The sequence below is a fragment of the Nannospalax galili genome, unplaced genomic scaffold (genome assembly GCF_000622305.1).
Source record: "Nannospalax galili isolate Female #2095 unplaced genomic scaffold, S.galili_v1.0 scaffold129, whole genome shotgun sequence".
Classification (NCBI taxonomy): domain Eukaryota; kingdom Metazoa; phylum Chordata; class Mammalia; order Rodentia; family Spalacidae; genus Nannospalax; species Nannospalax galili.
Window position 1 is genome coordinate 1,418,064 of NW_008360030.1, and position 13,072 is coordinate 1,431,135.

The 13,072-nt window shown below is 42.4% G+C and overlaps 1 non-coding gene across 1 annotated transcript; it reads left to right on the forward strand.

Moving 5' to 3' along the window:
* The first annotated feature begins 12,332 nt into the window (after positions 1-12,332).
* LOC115068600 lies at positions 12,333-12,435 on the forward strand. Its single transcript, XR_003847936.1, has one exon. It is a non-coding gene; the product is annotated as a U6 spliceosomal RNA (small nuclear RNA).
* The last annotated feature ends 637 nt before the right edge of the window (positions 12,436-13,072 follow it).

A 13,072-nucleotide genomic window follows, 5' to 3' on the forward strand; every position in this document is an offset into this window, starting at 1 on the left:
GTTTGTCTAGTCTACGTAGCCAGCTTGTTCTGGGGATGAGCTGTTTCCACCTCTGAGTGCTAGGACTACAGGGGGTTCACCATGCCTTCCCTGCATTTACCTGGGTGCTGGGCAATCTGCACTCTGGCCCTCATCCTTGTGCAGCAAGCACTTTACTCACTGAACCATCTCCACAATCCTGCTTATGGACCTTTTTGACATGTAAGAACACTTTAATTTCATATAGACCTTTTTATTACTCTTTTACCAATACTTCATTTTGAGTCATAGTTAAAAATCTACTCCTTACACTAAAGTTAAACATACTTGGTTGTTTATGGTACCTATATGGTTTCATTTTTATATTTAGAGTCATGATCCATTAGAGTTTATTCTTTTTTCAAATATTTTTAAAAATTATTTATTTAATAACCACATGATTAGAAGAAGCATTTCATTACAGAATTAACATATTCAATAATAATTTCCAGAGCAAAGCAAAGATGCAACTCTGTGAGGACCTAAAGGCCCCACCTTGCATAGGTCCTAGAGGAAGTTACTGGGGACGCGGCCTGGCTTGCTTCGAAAGTCTGAAGAATACTTCCACACTGCTGAGGAGTGCATGATCAGCATATGACCATCCTTAAGATACACCCTTGGGGGTGGGGGGAGTCCAAGGTGCCTTTATAAGCTCTGTAATACCTGCAATAAATGAGTCCCTGCTTGACTAGACTCCCTGTTGCTTCTGAGTGTCCCCGGTACTGGGGGTGGCATGGGCTGGCAAATGGCGTGCTTACTCATCCCCAATCATCACCTCCCTGGGGGTCACTGGTTCGAACCCCTGGCAACTGGTGCCCAAAGCGGGGCTTGAAGGAAGGTGAAAAGAAGAAAAGAAAGAAGAAAGAAAGAAGGAAAACAGATTGGGGCCAATCGAGAGGTTCAGGGTAAGCAAGACCCTAAATATGGGTAATGCAACTTTTAAGTTTGAGGACCTGGTGCTTAAAGCGCTAAGAGATATGCTTAAAAGCAGGGGATTGGATTTGTCAGATCCCATAACTCAAAAGGTTTGGGCAGAAGCGATTCATTTCACTCCCTGGCTACTTGGGGCTAATGTTTTTACTGGGGATACATGGGAACATGTGGAACTTCTAGCTCAACAAAGGGAGGTTTAATTGGGGGTTGATCCGCAGCTGGAGTTCTACCCTATTATTTCGGCCTTAAAGGCATGCTTTCGGCCAGAGAGCCCTAAGCCCTCAGTGCCACCTCTTGACGAGCCTTCAGAAACTCCGGCATGGGAATCATGGGAAAGGTTTGAGGAAGAATGCAGAAATGCAACAGAAGTGAAACCAAAAGTGGCCAAAGTAACAAGCGGCACCTTGGGCATGCCCTGGCCAGCTTCAGAGCCTCCCGGGCAGAAGGGTGGGGTGGAGCCGAGTGCACGGGTCAGTGGCGAAAGCCGCCCGCCCCACCTGCCTTGAACTAATGCGTGAGTGGGTCAGGGGCTCGCATGAAAGCCGGGCAGAGGTGGCTGGTGACTGGCGGCCATGGCCACCAGGTGCACTTAAAATAAAACAACAACAAAGAAAACCACCTTTGGCGGTGCGCCAGCTGAAAAGGCCTGGTTCAGGGAAGGTGGCTTGGGGAGGGGCCCCGCCCCTTCAGTTCCACAGGCAGCCAGGGAACCACCCTGCCTCTGAGTGCTACAGACCCACAGGCAGCAGCACTTGCCAAATCCTGGGCTGAGGGAGCCCTTAGTAAAACCTACAATGTTTTCACAGGCTGGGGCAAATGTGGAAAAACCAAAAAGCAGCTCAATTCAAGGAACTCATGGCCATTGCTTTCTGACAGTATTCAGACTCATATGCTCCTTAAAGAGAGAGAAGCCCCTATCTTCTTACAGCATCTTAGGGGGCACCAAGGATTGCCTGGGCTTTTATCCCAAAGCAATGCAGAGGCAGACAAGGTGGCTTCCACCCAGGTCCTGTCAACAGGCCTGAATGAAGCTCAGGGGTTACATAACCTCACTCATGTAAATTGGCGGGGACTCCATAAGAGGTTTCCTCAAGTTCCCATCAAGGACCTAAAGAAGATTATACATACCTGTAAGTCTTGTCAACCCTTTCTACAGGTACCGCCTCTGCAATGGCCAGGGGTAAGCCCCAGGGGACTCAAGCCCAATTCATTGTGGCAAATGGATGTCACACACTATGCTCCTTTTGGAAAGCTTAAGTATATTTTTGTGTCCATTGACACATTCTCACATGCCTGTTGGGCTACCACTCATACAGGAGAGAAGTCTAAACATGCTCAGCCTCATTTTCTCCAGTGCTTTGCTACGTTGGGATTGCCCCAACAAATTAAAACTGATAATGGACCATGTTTTGTGAGTAAAAATTTACAAGATTTCTTTTCACTTTGGGGAATTCAACACAGTACAAGAATTCCCCAAGGTCAAGCCGTTATAGAACACAACCATCAAAATCTAAAAATTCTATTTAGGTTGTACAAAAACAAAAAGGGGGAATAAGCCCAACCAACAGTTGGGTATGGCCTTATTTACTATTAATGTTCTTAATTTTCAAAAAAAATCAGTTGGAATCCCAGCTTCAGAAGCACTGGGGATGACAGGAGCAGAGACCTGAGGTATGGGTAAGATGGAAGGATCCCATCACCGGGCAATGGAAAGGACCAGATCTATTGCTAACCATGGGTCGAGGCTTTGGGTGTGTCTACCCTACAGGAGATTCAAACACCATATGGGTGCCTGTGAAAAACGTATCCATCTGAGGTAAAGTACTCAGTTCCTTGGCTTCATTGCCAGTCAGGTTCTTTGACAACTGGATGATTGGCTAAAAGAACATGGTCTCAGAAGTATTTCAACTTGTCCTATGCCATGACTTGCTTTGTTTCTCTTGATAATGCTTATCTTTAAGTGTCTTTACCAGATAATTCAGTGACAGAGGACCCTTGGAACTGCCACAGCCCACCTCCTCATGATTACGGCCTCCCCCAGGACCCCCTCTGGTTGCCCATGCTTGGCTAACCGAGTTAGGCAGAGACTAAGACTGTCAAGGGCTGGCATTACCCATGTGGCTGCCCTTAATCATGACGCATTTTTGGCCAAAGACGGGTAAGATGTCCCATGACAAGTACTCCTAAGACAGGACATGCACATGGCCAGGTGCATGATCCTATGACGGGCAAGACTTGATCAGAGGTGACACAACCTAAGACAGGCAAAAATGCATAAGATTAGAAGAAGGAGATAGCCATCTCTCCTCAGGGAGCCGCCTATGAGGTGGGTAACCTGTGAAATAAAGTCAGTCTGGCCTTAAAATAAAAATAAAAAGGGGGATATGTGGGGACGTAAAGGCCCCACCTTGCATAGGTCCTAGAGGAAGTTACTGGGGGCATGGCCTGGCTTGCTTTGAAAGTCTGAAGAATACTTCTGCACTGCTGAGGAGTGCATGATCAGTGTGTGACCATCCTTAAGACACACCCTCGGGGGGGGTTCCAGGTGCCTTTATAAGCTCTGTAACACCTGCAATAAATGAGTCCCTGCTTGACTAGACTTCCCATTGCGTCTGAGTGTCCCTGGTACTGGGGGCGGTGTGGGCTGGTGAGCGGCCTGCTTACTCATCACTCCCCGGGTGTTGCTGGTTCGAACTCCTGGCACATCTTTTTCAAAAGTGGCTGTAAATTTTTAGGTTCATGGTTGAATTAATACTGGTATACAATATTGAACTCAGTATAAACCCTGTAAGACATAAAATTGAATGAGGTTTTAACCTTTAAAAAGGATCTCCATTTCATTTTAAAATATAGTTTCATTAAAAAAAAAACACCTCTTTTCTGATGCTACTAACACTTAGATGTTTGCACATGCGTCTCTAATCTTTATGTATCTGATTATTACTAGTCACAGTCGGTTACTTTCTGAGCTCCTTGGCACCTGAGCATGAATACAAACTCGTCAGGTACATTACATTATCATAATCTGTAGATACTCTAGTGCAAAGAAGAAACTAATAATTTTAATTGAATTTTAGTATCCATTGATCAAATCTTCTATTTTTTTTGTGTGTATTTCATACAGAACATCCCAAACAATCTTATTCATCTATATACCCACTTCCCAAATGGCACCCTCCCATAGCCTCCCCCCAACACTGGATCCCATATACTCTGTCATCCCTGTTACTGTCCAATGTGTTGTTGGCTTTCCCAGCCGTTCCCCAGTGCTTGTCCATCTGCTGAATCTAGCCAGCCTATCTAGAGCTCCTTGTTTTAGCAAGTTCAGCTCTTCCTCATTTAGCAGCAATCAGTTGCCAATATTCATTTAAATAAGATTGGGGGGGGGGGTCCGCAGTTCATTTTCCCAGTTCTACCCTGGCCAACAACTGAAATGAAGGTATCTCCTGTCTGGCATTGTTTCTTGTTATGTGACCCTTAGCTATACACATGGACTCTTAAAAAATTATATTGATCCTTTATTTTCTATGTATGAGTGTATTGTCTGAATGTATGTGTGTGCACCCATGTCGTGCAATGCCATGGAAGTCAGAAGAGGGCTTCAGATTCCCCTGGAACTGGGGTTAAGGACAGTTCGTAGCTGCCATGTGGGTGCTGGGAATCAAACCCAGGTCCTCTGCAAGAGCAGTCAGTGCTCTTATCTGCTGAGCCATCTCTCCAGCCCCCGGAGTTTATTCTTATATATGGTGTTTATTGTGAAAAGAATAGATTTACTTCTGTCTTCTTCTGAATGGCTTTTTCCTATTGACTCAGCACCATTTATTAAAATGTCAATTTTTACCTCTGTGACTTAATGGTCCAGGCTTTTATCATATGACATTTTCACATACAATTGTGCATATTTATGGGCAGAAAGTCTATTTCATTGATCTACTTGTCTACTCATATGCCAGTACTGCACTGTTTTAATTCTAGACCCTAAAGTACACTTTATCTACTGATAGAGCTAGTCCTTACCTGGCCATTCTAGGAAGATTTCTCCTAATGAACATATTCAAAATGAAATGAGCATTGTGCCACTTGCTTGTCTACTTTGGTGTCTTTTCGTTTGTTTTATTTTTGTTTTATGAGACAGGGTTTCACTGCATAGCCCTGGTTAACTTGGAATTCACTATGCAGACCAGGCTGTCCTGGAACTCACAGAGATTCGCCTGCCTCTGCATCCTGAGTGCTGGGATTAAAGGTGTGCACACCAAGAATGGCCTAAATTTATTTTCATAAAGAAATTACTCAAGCTTGACCTGGGAGTGATGGTACTTGCCTGTCATCCCAGTACTCAGAAGGCAGAGGCAGGAGGAATGCAAGTTCAAGACCAATATGGGATGTGTAGTAAGCTCCAGGCCAGTATGGGCTATGCAGTAAGCTCCAGGCCAGTATTACCTGTATAAAGCCCTGTCTCCAAAAAAGAGGAAATAAAATAAAAAGATGAACTACTCACTCTTTGACATTATATTACAGCAAAATAAATGGTCTAAGACAAGACAGAGAGTCCAGTTTGATTAGAAGTGAAAGTACAGCTATTTTAAAATATATTTTTATTGAATTTTTGTCGATTTAATGTATATATCTTAATCATATTTAGACTCCCTTCCCTATCTGCTCCTTTATGCATTTTCTCATATATGTTAAGGCCTATCAAGTCAAGTTTGTAACCCTGGATGTTCCTTGGTGTGATGTGAGTTCATCCACTGGAGCCTGTTCAGCATGTCTAGTGTCAGTTTCTTAAAGAAAAGCTACTCTCCTTCACCCAACAGTAATTAGCTGCCAATAGTTCCTTGCCAAAGTTGTGGCCTTCTGCCCATTTCCCCAGTTCTGTGCTGTTTTTTGTCTGATTGAGTTTGCATGGGTCTTGTGCATGCTTTCACCATTGCTGTAAGTTCATATGAGCAAGGTCCCAGGAGCGTATAAGACTCTGTTTCCTTATGATCATGTACCTCCTCCCCTGGCTCTTACAATCTTTCCACCCCCTCCTCTGCAATGGTCCCTGAACCCTGGTGGGTGGGGTTTAATATAGGAGTTTTATCTAAGGACACGCACTCTGCATATTCTTATTCTCTACACTTTGGCCAGTTGTGGCCTTCTGTGTTCATTGACCTCTGTTGCATGAGGGGTTTTCATTGATGAGAGTTGAGAGATGCATTAGTATTCTTTCTGCCCCCTGTTCCACTATGTTCCATAAGCCTTAGGTACAGAAGTTCCATTGTAGATGTGTCTTGTTCAAGAGAAAACAGAGTCGGGATGATTTCCAACCTCTGGTCTCCAGATCAGTAGATGGCAGTGCTGTTAGGGATCACAGGCCAACTCCAACACCTGTGGTCTTTTATTGTCTGGCTTCAGCAAGAAGCTGCCACAGTTTCAAGAGTCCAAAAGTCTCCAGACACTTATTCTCTGTGTGTTACCAGTTATGGAACTCTGTGATTGTCACTGTCTGTTGCAAAAGAAGTTTCTTTGATGAATGGTGACTGGCATACTTGTCTGTAAATATAAGGTTCTGTATTTAGTGTACAGTAAGAAATTAGATTTATTGATGCAGCAGTGACTCTTCTATCTTGGGGGGTAATCAACAGCTACCCCCTGCTCAATGGGAGGGAACTAATGTGTGACACTGTAAACATAGCCAAATACACAAGACTGGAGAGGTTATAGGTCTTAGAGAAAGCCCTAAGTCTGTTACATCCCTAGACAAACATAATTTACTATTTGCTAAACATGGATCCTTATATTTATATACCAGTACTATTTTTGAAATGTTCATGAAGGCTGGTGACATGGCAAGGTAGGTAAAGGCACTTGCAGCCAAGCCTGATGACCTGAGTTCAATCCCAAGGATCCACAGTGTAGAAGAAGAGAACTGACTCCTGAAAATTGTCCTCTGACCGCCACACATGCACCATGGCATGTGCCCTCCACAAGTCCATAAATAAATGTAATGAAAATTTTAAACATACTCTTGGTATTATAATGGTCTAGGCACAGAAGTTGGGAAAACAGAGGCTTATACAACAGGAACAAATTCTTATAATTCAACATTGCTTAGCAACATTCAAAAGGTAATCAGTTAGATGCTGTGAAGAATATAAATAGAACTCCCTGTTCTTGAGAAGCAGGTGTATGTGAAGCAGTAAGAGGCTTTTGGAGGCATTAGGAGAAGAGGAAGAGACACAGCACAGGGACTTAGGTTTGTTTCAGATCAGTCCTGGAATGGGGCTTTGGGTTGACTGGCACGATTTCAGGTCCATCAGCAGGAAAGTCACGTGAGAAGTTAGCTTCCCCAAACGGCCACCACCTTGCCTTGGCATACCCATTATTACGAAACTTTCCCCACCAATTCCCTAACGTGCTTGTTTTGAACCACTATGAAAGGATATCTAAAAACACAAAGGTCATATTTAGTGAGCTCTGATAGTTGGATAGCCATTTTAATATGCATCTTGTTCAAGAGAAAGCAAAGTCAGGAGGATTCCCAACCTCTGGTTTCCAGATCAGTAGATGGCCACGCTGTTAGGGATCACAGGCCAACTCCAACGCTTGTGGCCTTTTGTTGTCTGGCTTCAGCAAGAAGCTGCCATAGTTTCAAGAGTCCAAAAGTCTCCATCTCTGGCATGTCCTGTGTTTGCTGGTGGTGTTCTTGATACACAGGATCTCCTGAATTTTTGGTTTCCGAGACCTTCCTTACATAGGAAGATCTAGCTCTCTGTTGCCTGTGTGGGTATGACTGCCGACACTGTTCCCCAGCATTTGTGTATTTTCATTGTCTCATGTTCAGTCCCAAATCTGGTTCTTTATCACTGCTTTGAGTTTTTTCCCCTCTGTGTGGTCTTTTTTCCAAAGTCCTTAGCTCACTCCTGCTCCTTGACGTTGCTACAGCAGGACAGACACCTTTCTGTCATAAGCAACTCCACTTAGTATGCTTCTCCCAGGAGTGATTCCAGCCCATTTCTGAAAAGCAGCCCCTTAGCTGACTTGCAGACATTTATACATAATGTAACATCCATATGCACATGAATATTCAACATTTATTCATTACTTTATTTGTTCCCAAACAGTATCACTGAATACCTATTGCACGGTGGGCTCTGGAGATAGAATAATCCAGACTAACAGGTGGAGTTTCAGGCACCAGGAGCATGGAGCTCTGACTTCAGGCTGACGCAGAGACAATTCCTAGAATGGCCAGGGAGACATGAAAGAGAAGTGAGTGGTTCAAGACAAAACATGCAGCCTGTCACTTCCACAGAACACATGGTGACATTCACCGGTAATACGAGTCCAGCTCTCTTTGCGTGTCTTCCAGTGACAAATTACCACAAACTGTGTCTTTAAATAACAAATGTTTCACTGAAGGTTAGAAGTCCAAAGTCATAGTGTCAATCAGATTGGTTCATTTTGAGAGGGCATCTGGTCCATGCCACTCTCCACTTTCTGGAGGGCTGCTGGCAATCTTTGGTATTCCTTGGCTTGTACTCCATCCTCACATGTTCTTCTTTCCTCTCATCACATCATTTTTTTTTCTCTGTGCATGTCTGTCTGTGTCCAAATTTTTCCTTTTTATAAGCACGCCTGACATACTAAGTTTGAACCCACCCTAGTGGCCTCATTTGAACTTGACTGTCTGTAATGATCTTATTTCCAAGTAAGGCCACATTTGGACTCACTAGAGGTTAGGATTTCAGTGTTATTGGTTTTGGTAGACATGCTCTGTTGATCATTCCATATACACCCTGTATCTAAACCCTACCTTGGTGTCCACCACCAGTAGAATCCAGTCACCATAAAGTAAAAGAGTCACAAACGTCCTTAGGTCGGAAAGTTCTGTTAAGCAAGAAGGCTAATGGGAGGCCAGACTGCACAGGACTGAACAAGTTATGAAAGAGTGCAGACTTTATCTTAGATGCAATAGAAGCCATAGAGTGATTTTGAACCAGAAGTGAGGTGAGAAGATCAGCTTGCATTTTGACAGTTCTAAAAATCATCTACTGTTTGTGCCTTCTCGTCTCTGGACCTGTTAACTGCTATGATATATGTTGCTGTTTTTGAGGTATGGCAGCTGTTTGACTCAGAGGGGTCTGTGCTAAGACCAGGCATCCCGCTTCAGTTGGACTCTAGTCCAAGAACTACCTTACTCCTGCTCGCCTATCTGTCTTCCTTGCCTCTCAGGCTGCCTTGGGCTGTACAGAACAACTGCAGCCCCAACCACCTTTACTCCAAGAAGTTTTGTTGCCTAAAGTACTAAAGAATCTTGAGTTTCCTTTTCTGCTTAAGGTAGATGCCAATTTATATCTCTTAAATTTAATTTAACATTTTTCTTGTAAAAATGTTCTTTGTAAAATATTAGTAAGTTCATAGGTACTGTTTGTGTGTCTACATATCATACCGAGCTGCAAATACAAGTTCTGAAACAGGGCCAGGCACATAATATAAAGATACTAGGTGAGTATTACAGTGATTTGCAGAGTTCACACCCCATCTAAAAACTCAGTGTTTTTCAATTCCAGCTTCCTTGATCTGGCATAAACTGCTTTCAATTTATGATCTTGCTAAAAGATATTCAATAAACATCCTGCCTACATCTTTACTATCTTTTTTCACTCTATCTTAGTCATCTTTCCATTGCTACAGCCCGAGATAGTCTGAAAAAGGGAAGGGTGCCGGGCATGGTGGCACATGACTATAATTCCAGAACTTGGGAGGCTGAGGCATGAGGCTTGCAAGTTTGAGGTTAGCTTGGGACACATAGCAAAACCATGTCTCAAAAACATAAAATAAAAGAGAGGAAAGGTTTATTTTAGCTGATGGTTTTGGAGATTTCAGTCCACAGTCAGTTGGTCTTGTTGCTTTTGTACCTACAGTGACGTGATGCCTCATGGAAGGAGTGTGGGGCACAGAAGCTTGCAGTTGCTGGGAGGCAAAAGAGAGGGAAGGGCTGGAGTCTCATTATCTGCTTCAAGGGCATGCTCTCAGTGATCCAAGACCTCCACCAGGGCTCCCCTCTTAGAGGTTCCACTGCCTCCTAATAGAGCCAAGCTCAAGATCAAGCCTTAGCACATGGGCCTTTGGGAGGCATTCAACAACCATACACTCCCTTGTTTACTGCACACTGACCACATGTGACCTCTTACAATTCTACTGTGCCAACATACTCCTTCCTCAGTGTCTTTTTTGTGTGTGTCTGGAAAGCACTTTCTGTTAGTATCTGAGTGGCTTACTTCTTTACCTTATTCTGATACTGCTCAAAACTGTTTTCCATAGAGAGGGTTTCCTTTACCAAGCACAGAAGATATCATGCTGTTGTGATTCATCTTCTAACTCTGATTTATCTTTTGTTCATATTAATAACCACTACATTCCCTGTTTATGTTTCTTTTGTAGGACTTCTGAACATGTTGTCCATCGTGATACACTGAAAAAATAATACTATTGAACAGCATGCTGGAGAAAATGGAGATGAATTGTGTCTGGTGTTATGAAAGCTGGTTGGGGAGACACTCCAGCCTCCATGGGAACCTACACAGAAGAGTCATACAACATTTATCTGCTTCCTGTGGACATCTGTGTTTCCACCAGAATGTTAGCACCACAGTAGTGGACAGTTTATTTACTACTCTATGCTAGATTATTTTCTTTTTGGTTTTGTTTTGTTTTTGAGACAGGGTTTCATGTAGCCCAAGTTGGCCTCAAACGTGCTATGTATCCCAGTGCTATGTATCCCAGTGCTAGGATTATAGAGTACACTACCATAGCCAGATTTTTTGTTTGTTTCTCAAATTCTTAAAGAGAATCTCATACACAGTACATTGAAACAAATACTTGCTGAATAATTTGTATCATAATGTTCTTCCACATCATTAAAATTTATAGATACCTTAAAGATTTTTAAATCTTTTGTTATGTTGGCATTTTGTTTTATTTAATGTGTCTTTTATTATTGTATGTGAGTCTTTGCACTTGGCTTAAAATTTGCTTTCTGGTCTCAAGTGCAAATTATTGAGGACTTGTAAGGAATCACATGTAAGTGTGTCACCGTGTATAGCACCAAAGCAGTGCCATCTTCCTGGGGAGGACATGCTAATTGAGAAGACACAAATCTTTTAAACTTGGATACACAGAGACATCATGCCCTAACGAATCCTGGTATGCTTGCTCCTGAAACGATCTAAAACATTTCTGGGCATGTTAATAGTGTATCATTCAAAAGGAATGAGACTTGGTACTGTGAAATTCTTTGTAAACGTCATGTCCAACTTGAACAACATAGGAATTTCACCAGCACCTTTTTTTCCTTGATAATCACTTTGAAAACAGAAACTTGGATTGGAATCAGGAAGGGTTGTGGAGGAAAGTGAATCTATGAGGAATAGGCAAGGAGGAAGATGTTGTGGGTGAAACTGGACTCCCCTGGCTTCTGGTGATAGGAGAAGCCATGCCAAGTGGTATACATAGTGAATGCCACAAGCATTCTTCTCATTCCTGATGGGCAGAGTAGAAGGTTAAGCTCCTCTGCGCTATACCCTTGTGCTAAGGCAATTAACCTCAGTGCATGCACAAAGCAAAACACTTACATACATTCTGTAAAGTTCACTCCATCAGGAAGGGACTCTATCAGGGGTCTACCATGCCCTTCCTTTCTGTTTCAGTTCTTTCCAGTGCTGGGGATGAAACCTAGGGCCATGTTCATGTTAGAAAGTGCTCTACCATTGAGCAGCCCTATACACAGTTCCTTAAAAGACTCACTCTTGCTTGAAAATTACTGGAAACACCAGAATATTATTTTCTTCTTCTGTGAAAAAAGATAAAGTAATCAAGGGCACAAATCAAGAACTTCCAGATTCAAATCCTAGTTCTGTCACGTATAAATGGGTGGCCTTGGACAAGTTACTTAACTTCCCAGTCTCTTTGTTTTCTAGGGATAATAACACACAATATCAGGAAATGAGATAAAGATTCTTAGAGCTTTACTAATAATGTAATTTCTAACAGGAAGAAGAAATGGATTTTCTTCCCCTCTGTTTTGAAGTTCTTACTCTATATCTTAGCCAACTTTCTGAAAGTATGTTCCATAGAATACATGTTCCAAAACATGCTCAATAAATACTATGTACTGACTTCTGTTTTAGAGATTCGTCATGCCAGCTAGCACATCTCTACATACAGTAGAGAAAACTAGTTGAATTTAATTTGGTATTTATCAGTATGATTTGATGAGTGCGTAGTTATTTTTCCTCATGCTACCATACTACCACTTACCAGTTTCTTAATGCCTCTATGATGAAACACATGAGAATGGAAATTTAGAACTCTGTCAGAGTCAAGATAACCTCTGCTTGCTTCAGCAGCACACATACTAAAATAGGAACAATACAGAGAAGATTAGCATGGCCCCTGCACAAGGATGACATGCAAATTCATGAAGTGTGCCATATTCTTTTCGTCTTTTTGAGATAGGGTCTCCCTGCAGCCCAGCTGGCTGGGAACTTGCTTTGTAGACCAGCCTGGCCTTGATTTCACAGAGCTCCACCTACCTCTGCCTAGTGCTCGAATCAAAGGTATACACCACCATGCCTGGCTGCATTCCATATTGAAAAAAAAAAAAGACTAGAAGATGACCACATTTACCAGGAGTGAAGAGTGTTCATGATGGACGGAGACTGTCTCATCTGGAAAACTGATGGTCTTAGCTAATTTATAGACATGTTCCACTTGCCTCTGGGTTTTTAATAACCAGAAAAAAATTATTAATATTTATATATCTCATTGTTTTTTCTACTTGATATCTTTTTGTTTTCATTGGCCTCTTCTATTATGTTTTGGCTTGTTATCTTTTATTGTCTCTTTTCAAACCTCAATTCTGGATTTCACTCAGTGTGGGTGTATAAGAGTGGAGGTTCCTTCTTCACAGCATCCCTGGTAGGTGAAGCTTTCAGTAGTGGTGACTCATGAATGACAAGACTAGGAACACTTTATACATTGATTATAATGAGAGAGCAGCAAGTTATTGCTTGAAGTTGAATTTATTAATAGATGAGATAATCTAGTTGTTATAAAAACTATGACTTACAGTTTC